Consider the following 11,404-nt stretch of genomic DNA (forward strand, 5'->3'; position numbering starts at 1 on the left):
ACAATAACCATGAGAAAATCTTATGTTCCAAATATAAATATAACACAGTAAAGTTGAGAATAACTAAATAATAATTTTTAAAAATTAATTCAACATTAGTACATAAAAAATTATAAGTTTTTTGAGCATTAAAATAAAATAAAAAAACTTAAATCAACTAAATAATACCTTAATTTAGTAAAACCATCTTCATCAGTTGGTTGGAAGAAGTTGCCATTTGGCAATAAATCCACCAATCACGTTTTCCTGGAAACAAAGTTAAATTGAATAATATATTTTAAAATATCCATTAATTTACTAAAAAATAACGAGTGAGAATACGTTTTAATTCATGAACAGACTTAATGATTTTTGCAAGCCACCTTCTGCTTCATCATGCGGTCAACATGGTCCTTCCAAAAGCACCTTCTGCTCCATCCTCACCTCACTGTGACTTCAACACCACAGACAGACCTTATCGTTTCATTTCTGATTCGATTTCTAAGAGTTCTGCCTGCGATGGAGGGTGGAGTTCTCATTTCTGCTACTCAGAGAAGGCTTTTTTTCCTGTTGGTTTCGGCTCTCACTTCCATCCCGTAGGTTATGATGGGTCGTACGCATGTCTTGTATATCCTGACCTTTCTTTTAGCACTGCATTCTTTTCTGTACTTATAAAATGTGAAATATTTTTAATTTGTTTTTAAACGAAGATTATTTGATGCCATTTATGAAGACATTTCATTTTTCGTAAATTTGTAGTTTCCAACTTGTGATCGAAACCCGACGATACGGTGTCCACAAAGAGCCTCCAGGCATCTTTGTCGGCTGCCAGCTTCTGTGCGTCCTCCCAATATTGGTTTGGGTCCCGTAGTTCTGACATAAAATGACACAGTGACTAAACAGTCAGCAGCGGACGCCCAAGACGTCGAGAATCTAATGCCTTGTAAAGTTGGCAACCGTGGTTAAGGCTCTCAAGAGGCATTCGCGGTATCGCCTCCGCTTGATGTCAGTTTTCACCGGAGTTTTTTTTCCATTCCTTGCAATAAATATAATGATATATATCATAATATATATTGGTGATATAATATTCTTCTAGCCATGATATTATGTCGACCGCCGGACCGCCTGAAGTCGTAACAAAATATTGCTTCAGCGCACCGCGTCCGCGTTGATCTTGCGTTCTCGGATATAAATAAACCTGTCGAACAAGAACTTTCTAAAACTTCTAAATTATCTCCGTTATATACCCGAGGTAAACAAAATGTTGTTTCTGTCCGGTATTTATATAGATACACTCATAATACCCGCACAAGTACACAAGATGCAGCGTCGTTCACACTTCACACGACGCGACGCGTTCAGCCCATTTCACACGCATCGCCCAAATCCACACGACACGGTAAAAATAAGATAGGTTTACCTTTATTATTTATTTTTAATTTATTCAGCGACTACTATCGAAATCGAGCGGAGATTAGTCGGCCTCGTGGTGTAGTAGTTATTGTGTTTGCCTGGCATTTTTCGTCTGGAAATTCCAATGATATACGACTACTTACTGAACGATGAAATATTATCATTTGTGTCTAGTATACGAGATTTGAGTATTATACTTCACACTAAACTTTTTTACAACTCATATTAAACATTTTATCAATAAATCCTTAAAACTCCGTGGATTTATTAACAGAAGCACAACTGACATAAAAAATATCAATACCCTTAAAACTCTCATCAGTTCCCTAGTTCGCCCGCACCTAGAGTATTCCTCTGTTATCTGGTCTCCATTATATGATGTTCACATCAAAAATATTGAATCAGTTCAACATCAAAAGATCAGAAAGATAGGCTGAAGATTAGGCTTATCTAGAGACCACCAATATACGTATAATGCGTTAGAAACTAGCTTAAATTTATCTTCTCTTCAAGACCGTCGAAATAAATCTGACCTTCTAGTCTTGTTTAAAATTCTTAACTTACTCTTTGATGCACCTGAACTACTGAGCTCAATAAAATTAAATACCCCAACAAGAAACCTCAGACAAAACTTACTTTTTCATATCGATACATACAAGCTTTGCTGGACAGTATTCAAATCCCTTCATGAAATGGCTCCAAGATACCTATCAGATCTTTGTATTAGGGAAAATACATGCCAAAGAAAATCTACTCTTAGGTCAGCATTTGATTCAGGAAGAGGTAAACTTGTCGAAATCCGGCGCTCCCCAAATACTAGATTTGAAGATCGTGCTTTTGCCGTTGCCGGTCCCTCAGCCTGGAACCAATTGCCTTCAAACTTACCAATCATCGACAGTCCCAGTCAGTTCAGATCCCAACTAAAATCTCACTTCTTTTGATTATCATACCTTTAATTTTAAATCAGAAAATATAATATGTTACTTTAGTTTAGTTAGAATGTAAGTTTAAGTATACAATTTTAAAGCGCCCTTGAGATAAATGATAAATGTAGAGAAAAAAGCGTGCCGTATTGTCGCCATTAAGGTGTTTTTCATAAAAATGGCGCTGAATAAATCACCTTTACCATAGAAACCATAATATTTTATGAGGTACTTTAAAGTCAATTAGTAACATATAATAATTATCCTTGATGATGGTAAAAAATCATTCACGTTATTTAACTTCAAGTTTATTTTGTATAATATCAATCAAATCAGACAGATTTTAATACAGTAATTTTTGTTTTTGATTCGTTCGTAGAATGAAATATTCGATTCATATATTACCTGTAATTTATCTTACAAATCTGTACATTTATCAAATAAATACCTTGTGATTTAAGATCAAAGAGCTCAAACGAAAAAAACATTCATTTTTATTTGCCCAAATGTTCATAGACAAGTACTAAATTTATCCCACTAGGGAGTTAATTAAGATTGATAGCATTTACAGGGTTTATGAGCTGTTCTTGGCTGGTTAAAGTGTAACATACATACTGTATGTATGTGCATCCATATTTTTTTAATATGGCATTTTTACTCGGAAGGAATGTCGGATTTAACATACTGTACATATAAAGGATTTTACAAAGACTCTTTTAGTATATAATTTTTTTTATTTATTCATTTTATTCATACAAATACATACATTACAAAAAAATATAAAAATAACGTATCCCAAACTCTATGAGGCCCAGGGCCCTGTGTTAAGTTGGGATACAACATAATCGAAAGTGGAAGCACGTAAATAATTTAAAACATAGCATAAATGAAAATTACATATTATAACATAAACGATCTCATTTTGCTAACCATAGAGTTGAAACAGTGATTGATTTATTTAGTTTTTTTATTGCTTACTTCTTGACATGAACACTTGACAAATTCTCACAATGCTTTATGTTTACGTTTATTTTTTTAAAATTCATTGATATAATTAATTTCATCTTGCTAGAATTCCACTCGTCCATATGCTTTGTAGCTGCACGATGATTGGTTATCTAGCTTCCATATATCAACTATAAAATACCTAAATTTTGTAAATATGGTCTAGAATTCAAATCGTCCATGCGCTTAGTAGCTGCACTGCTGTTGTAATCTTACTCTTTTTTATTATTCATATTAATATTATTTTTAAATATCATTAAAAAACTAAATTTATTTGACAAATTTTTAAAATGTGTAAATGGGGGCTAGATTTCTTACCGACCATGCGCTCTGTAGCTGCAAGACGTGCTGTAATCTAGCTCCTGTCTGTTATATATTTTAATTGATCTTAATTGGAAACGAGGAACTAGAATCCCAACCGTCCATGCGCTTTGTAGCTGCAAGACGTTCTGGGATATTTATATATTGAACAGCGCCCTTGATGTGATTTTCACAAAAACGAACCTGCATAAATTATCCATCTATATACATATACTAGCTAACCCGACAGACGTTGTCCTGTCCGAACGTCTGGAAAAAGACTTTTCATTGATAAGTAGGTACCTAGATAATTGTTTGTGATTAAATTCCAAAACTAAAAATTGCCAATATTAAAAAAATATTAAATTTGAGTAGGTACTTGTTTATGGTTAAATTCCAAAACATAAAATAAATATTTTTTCAAATATGGCATTCTTTTTGCAAACGTCAAGCTCCGGTCGTCTCACCAACAAAGGGGTGTACTTATGCAGGAATACGATTTTTAAAAATGCATTAAATTTAATATTATTTTAGTGTTACTAAAAGTCCAAGAAAAATAATTAAATGGGTAGAAATTATAAGGAATTTAAGGAAATAATCTGATTAAGATCCACAAAACACAAATGTTGTTTGTAAACATACAAAAAAAAACTTTTTTTACACACAAAAAAAACAACATCTTTCAATTTTTTTGCAAATGCATTCTCCTCGAATCCAACCCTGGTAGATCGATGAATAAAACTTTTATGCTCCTAACTTCTTTTTTACATATTCGATTGAAGATTTTAATATCTTCGAACACGCTCAACGCAAAGATCTATATTTCTCTGCAAACCGCACGTAAATCGGTTAAGCCGTAGGAGTACGGTGACATCACACGTACAGAAGAATTATATAAATATAAAAGATATATATGTACAAATGTACATGTATGTATTTTTTTCATACATACGAGTATATTTACATAGAATTTTAATTACAAAAATACATATTTTAAAATACATCTTAAAATTAAGCTATAACGAAATTTGGAAAAAATGCCCACAAAATCTTCAGCGTCTGAGCGTGGGCCATCAAGGGGAATCTGGATAACACGCTTAATAGTGTTTAAATCTATGCAATATCTCGCAGCAGTCTCCTGCAATGGTTTCTTCCCTCGGACAAATTTTCAGACTAATAGCTAATACTAATATAAAAGCCGTAATAACAAATAATTTAAAAATAAAATTGTTTGAGTTCCGACTCTATTTGACTCTGTTGAAAAATTTATCAACCCGTCTAACGGTAGATGGTAAGAGTCAAAAAGATACTACCTACGTTCTAAATACTACTGCAACGTTGCATTTTGTGCAGTGCTCACAGTTCCGGTAACCTCAATGTGGTTACTGGTTGCTGGGTGCATTATACCATAGTGGTTCACCCACACTAACATTTAGACATTAACAGAGATAGAGTGTAAAATGTAGAATACAAGAAACAGTTCCGACGCGACGCGACGTGTAGAACTTTATAACATATTGTGTGTTTTCTGCAGGATTTTAGAATATAGGGTCAAAGCACCAATGAATAACCGTTTAAGGTTCAGCGTGTAGAAAAAAAAGGTATAAATTTCATTATTTAAGCGTACAAAATAAAAGAAAACAATAAAAAACACATTAATTTTTCTAAGTACTTTTACTTTTTTATTGAAAAACGAAATGCGTCCGCTGCTGACTGTTCAGTCGCTATGCCAGTTTATGTCAGAACTAACAACCAACCTTGGGAGGACGCACAGAAGCTGGCAGCCGACAAAGATGCCTGGAGACTCTTTACTGACATCGTATCGCTGGGTTTCTGGCACAAGTTGGAAACTACAAATTTGCGAAAAATGAAATGTCTTCATAAATGGCATTAAAGAATTTTTATTTTATTTATTTATTTATTCATTCAAATGCATTCATATTCCAAAAAAAACCAATAATAACGTAGGGTCAAAGCACCAATGAATGGCCGTTTAAGGTTCAGCTTGTAGTGAAATCCACATTAAAGGTATACATTTCATTATTTAAGCGTACAAAACAAAAGAAAACAATAAAAAACACATTAATTTTTCTTAGTAGTTTTACATTTTTATTGAAATACGAGTATTACAATTATAATTAATTTTACTCTAAAAAAATAGCAGAATCATCAGTGAATGACCCCTACTACCCCAAAACAAAATGACTCGCCTACAATCTGTATTGAATGCCGCAGCGAGACTTATTTTCGAAATCTCTAAGTTCAGTCACTCCACTGCTTCGGGATCTACACTGGCTACGTTTTCCACAGAGGGTCGAATACAAACTCTGTTGACTTATGCATAAGTCACTGCACAACTCTGCTCCGGAATATCTAAGGGAACTATGCATTCCAGATGAACTAGCTGACAGGCGTCTCACGCTTAGATCAGCTACGTCTACGGCGAGAGGAAAAGTTATTATACCTTTACGCAAACAGCGCACTAAATTTAGTCAACGCGCATTTGCGGTCGCACGCCCTATGGCATGGAATGCTCTCCCAGCAGAGGTGCGAGGCTGTGAAAGTGAAGTGATGTTTCGGAAAAAACTTAAAACTCACTCGTTCTCTAAATCATTTGAATAAATCCGTAGCATGTCACAACAAAATAAATTGTTTTAATTAAATTACAAATTTAAAAGCTTCAATTAAATTAATTTCACAATGGAAACACTATGTTAAGCGCCCTTGAGGTATTTTATTATGAAAATGGCGCTGTATAAGTTATCCATAGTAATAATAATAACAAAAAGAAAAATAATACTCAGATTTAGTTACATCATAACATTATAACCTAACCTAATCCAATAGAATATGGATATATTCAAAGAATTGCATAAGAAATAGCATCAAATAAAACACTTACCACACCTTTACTTATAAAAACACTATCAATCTCAGAACAATAACGGGAAGACGCACTATTACCTTTTGACCACTCACAGTTCAAAACTGATAGATTTGTTTCTTACCAAAAGATGTGTCCGCCTACTGCTTTAGTCTTAAAGGATTTTTGACTTGACACGTGTAGCAATTCTTATTATATTGTGTTTTATTAACCAATGATCATTTACTGGTGCTTTGACCCTAACTCAATAACTACGCTGTGTCCAGGCGGATGAAGGATACAGTTCTGTGATTATAATTCTCTGGAACCTCGTTTTACACGGTTTCAAAATAACTCGCTCCGATATAGTTTTACATTTTCACTTGTTATTGGAATTCCCTACATCGCTCTTATATTTTCCTACTTGGCGTATATTAAAATAGGGAAATATCACATTCTACGAATACCGATAAAAGCATGTGAAATGGATTAAAAAAAATAATTTAAATAAATCAATTTCAAAATCAATATGGATATATGAAGAAAAAATAAAAGAATTTGAGATGAATAAGTTACTCAGATACCAACATAATATTAAAATTCCTAAATTCCACACAAGTCATGGTCAAAATAGCTTTGTCTTCAAAGGTGTAAAAAATTATAATAATCTTCCCGATGAACTAAAAACTATTAACACTTTGACCACCGGCCGAATACACATAGAATTTACCCTGTGCCCGGCCTATTTTTGTGAAATTTCATGCTTTGTGAAGGGTTTCTTAAAGTGTCATAATTATGAAAAGACCGGATTGAATTAAAACTTATCACATTTATTTGAAATAATTTAACTAGTAATTTTTGTATGATAGTTTGCCAACATTGGCCTTTATGGAGAGCCACAATGCAATATTCGCACATATACAGGGCCTCACTCCTTTTTTGTGCTTTGTATCCTGGAGCCGTGTAAACACGTAATTATAATAACCATGCGTTGTGTCCCGGTCCCGTGTTTTCGCGTATTTTACCAGCAGCGAAAAAGTACCACTAAAAGTCACTAGATGTAAATAAAATGCACTTTTTTTAGACAGCTGGTAAATCACGTGAACACACGGGACCGGGACACAACGCGTGGTTATATAATCACGTGTTTACACGGCTCCGAGATACAAAGAAACGCGACATGTTTGGCCTTGACAATGAGGAACTTCAGCCCTACGGGAAATTGCATACAAAAAATGTTTTCTTGCGCTCGGTAAAAATTAGAGCATTAAATTTTATGACAAAGTTTCTTGAAAATATACGAAAAAGATAATAAAAAATATTTTAATAAAAACGCACTACTTTGATCGTCACTGGTTTATATGAACCAACTAATGATACGAGAGCTGCGAAGGATATCCGGTTGGCTTACCGTAAACGCACCAATCGTAAGAACTAACAGAGAACTACCTCTGACGTCACACGTGGAGTTATTTCAGAAATACAAAACTTTAAAAAATCATATCGCTTGTAATGCGATATAAAAAAATGAAAAATATTTTTTTGGCATAGTTTAATAGTCTATTATCAAATAAAAAAAATGGAAAAAGACACTGAACTTCCTCATTGTTACGTTAAGATTCGTGACGATGTTTTATTTAAATGTAAGCGGTCACGTACAAAGTTCAAAACTTAACCGAATCGTGACGAATTAGGGGCGTGGCCAATGCAATGAACCGTTTTTGCGGGAATTTAAAATTATAAATTTAAAAACATTTTTTATGCTACTAATAAATACAAGAAATCTTTCTTTTAAGCAATAGTATTTTATAGACCCTTATTAATTTAAAATTTTAATAAAAGTAACATTTCCCTATTGTAATAGTAAAAGATAGATCTTTGTTACGATTTCATGAAGTATCCTTAACTCATCGTGTTTTCATAGAGAATAAATAATAACGTATCCCTAAGTCTATGAGTTAGTGATACGTTTTTCAAATAGGTATGGTATATTTGTGTAAATAATTAAATAAATAAAACAATATATCGAGGTAATACTAACAGAATGCATTAAGTCAACAATATTTATATATTTCAAATACTTTTAAACATAGGTGCAAGTTGTTGATTGTTTGTTTTTTTTGCTATGCCTAGAATAAACATTGCTCTATCAAAGCTTTAATAAAAATTTTAATAAAAGTAAATCGTGGGAGAAATAACGCGTTGAAAGAATAAAAAAGCTTTAAATGTGATTATCTCGGAACTTGTTTTAATGACGTAATGCATTCTATCAGCAAAGCCTCGATATATTATATAATAATGTGCCTTTGCCGTTGCCAGGCCTTCAAACTTACAAATCATCGACAGTCCGAGTCAGTTCAGATCCCAGCTAAAATTTCACTTCTTTAGATTATCATACCCTCAATTTTAAATCAGAAAACATAATATATCACTTTAGCTTAGTTAGAATATAAGTTTAAGAATACAATTGTAAAGCGCTCTTGAGGTGATTTTTTACAAAAATGGCGCTATATAAATCAGAACGGCTAAGAACATTTACAGTGCGAATGTTGATGGATGCAAAATGAGAAAGATTTGGAACATATCGAGAAGGTATAAAGTAAAATTGATATTTACGTGCGAAAATGTATATATTTGTATAAAAATTTAACTTATCTTTGTCAGTAACCTGCAATTAAACACGTTTAAAAGAAAAAATGGTTCATATTCTATTTTCTATATAACTTAAGTTTACTTTGTAGATAAAATTGAAGTATAGCACGAAGTTAACAGAGTTATCTTCGACTGTCTATAAGGTAAAATTGATACTCGTATTTGCGTATAAAAATGTGTATATTTGTACAAAAATTTAGAGTGTCTTTGTAAGTAATCTGTATTTAAACATATTTAGAAAAAATATATAATGTATTATCTAAGTATGTATCTTAAAATATTTCGTCATTCATCTATAGGTATGTATGTAAACTTCCCTGTCAAAAAATATTGTGATTTATTAAAGTATTGTGCTAACTTTATCTTTTAAAATGGTTATTTCCCACTCTGTTGTATTTCGCCATGTATTCTTTTCTATTTTTTTCCGACATTTTAAATAATAAAAGCTTAATCCCAGTTTCGGTCCAAAAACTCCCAAAAATGAACAGTTTAGCTAACTAGTTGTAAATATTTATGTTTTATGTCCCCTGTTTAAATAATTATTTGATCTTTTCTCCAAAATATGTTAAGAATAGTATAAAAGCTGTAAATGTTGTAAAAAATTCACCCGTCTTGAAGATGCCTACTCAGGTGAAAGCGCTCGTTGGTCAAAATAATAAAAAGTAAAACCAAACCAAGAAGTTTCATTGATAAGTTTATTTATAATTATATCATAATCATTAACTATGGAGTTTTATCAAGAAATATCAACAAAAAACATCAATATTATTAACTAACTTTGTTTATGTAAGTCGAAAAAATCGAAGGCATTAGTTTTTGACTGACCGTCGTATACGTAACGTAAAAGCAAACACAATATCTATTAGAGCAGACAATTTTCTATAGAATGGCGTATAGCCAATTTGATCAATCAATTTGAATAAATTTGAAAGAAAAACTGATACATCTTATGTTAACACCTAATTCTTAATTCCTATACTTCTTCTGTGAGACCACGTTTCAATAGTTTCTAGACAACGCAGAGGTGACGCCGACGTTCATTTATTTCATTCAAAGATATGTATTTCTATAAGCATTTTTAGTTTCATTTAGCTTTTGCAAAGAATGAACAGCAGATCTTTTGAAAAATCGTTTTCCACAATCCCGTATTTCCCTCCACAAGGCATTACGTGTTCCAACAGTTAAGTACTTCAACAAGTCATGACTTTTTTCCATTTTGAGATTGATTTGTAGGCGTTACGTAACTCAGACCATACCAAGTAATAACTGGGGAATCTTCGGTAGGTACTGTGGTAATGGTGGGCGGAGAAAACTGGTTGTGGAATGAAGAATGAACCCTTCCATCGTGTGAGGAATATACTGTAGGATACTTACTTACCACAGAAAATATAATTTAGGTAGACTGCAATGTGCGACAAACTTATCAGTCGAGAGAATATTTTTTTTTAACCAAATACGCCAATTTAGATACGTCATTCTGCGGTCAGATTCTCGCGATAATTTATTTATTTCAAGTGCCAATTTTAGCTAAATAAGGACAGTTGTCCTAACTTTTCTTTTTATTCTGTATTCTTATATTCTTTTTCTCTAATTTTTTTTACCATAATTATAAATATATAATGGCAGAGATGAAGAACATTTTAGAGAATGGAATAAAAAAGTCTAGGCATCTATAGGGCTTATGACCTTATGACAGTTAGATGCCTAGGTAATGTAAGCCCTATTTTTTTTAATATTTTTTTTTAGTTGCATATTATTTGTACCTTGCTTTTGATATATGCAAGGTTTTATCAAATATATTTATCTTTGGGTTATATTCAGTTGACTTTAACATTGTTCACCATAAATAACAATAATAAAAATAAAATCAGAATCAGAATAAACAAAAAAAATATTTATTTATTTTAAATATTTATTTACATAGGTAAGTTTATTGTACATTATTTGAGACATAAGTCCCAACTCCATGGGACTAGAAGTCATGTGTTGAGATGGGACAAGCAATTAGTTGACACAGACACATGAGTATATCACCACAAATATAGGATCAGAAACAAAAAAAAATATTTTTAAAAAAAACATATATATTATGGTAGGTACATCAATATGGTAAACAGTAAACTCAAACATTCGGAAAATCATCAAGGCGTTTCCTACTCAAATCCCTCCCACTAAGGAAAATCCGTCCTTCTTGAAAATGGTTTTTGTCCTTGAGAGCTTAATACGCTCTTCCAAAATATTGAACACTCACGGTGCGATAAATAAGAGA

Source organism: Micrasema longulum, unplaced genomic scaffold, assembly GCF_059751315.1.
Source record: "Micrasema longulum isolate JH-2025_06_02 unplaced genomic scaffold, ASM5975131v1 h1tg000037l, whole genome shotgun sequence".
Taxonomy (NCBI): Eukaryota; Metazoa; Arthropoda; class Insecta; order Trichoptera; family Brachycentridae; genus Micrasema; species Micrasema longulum.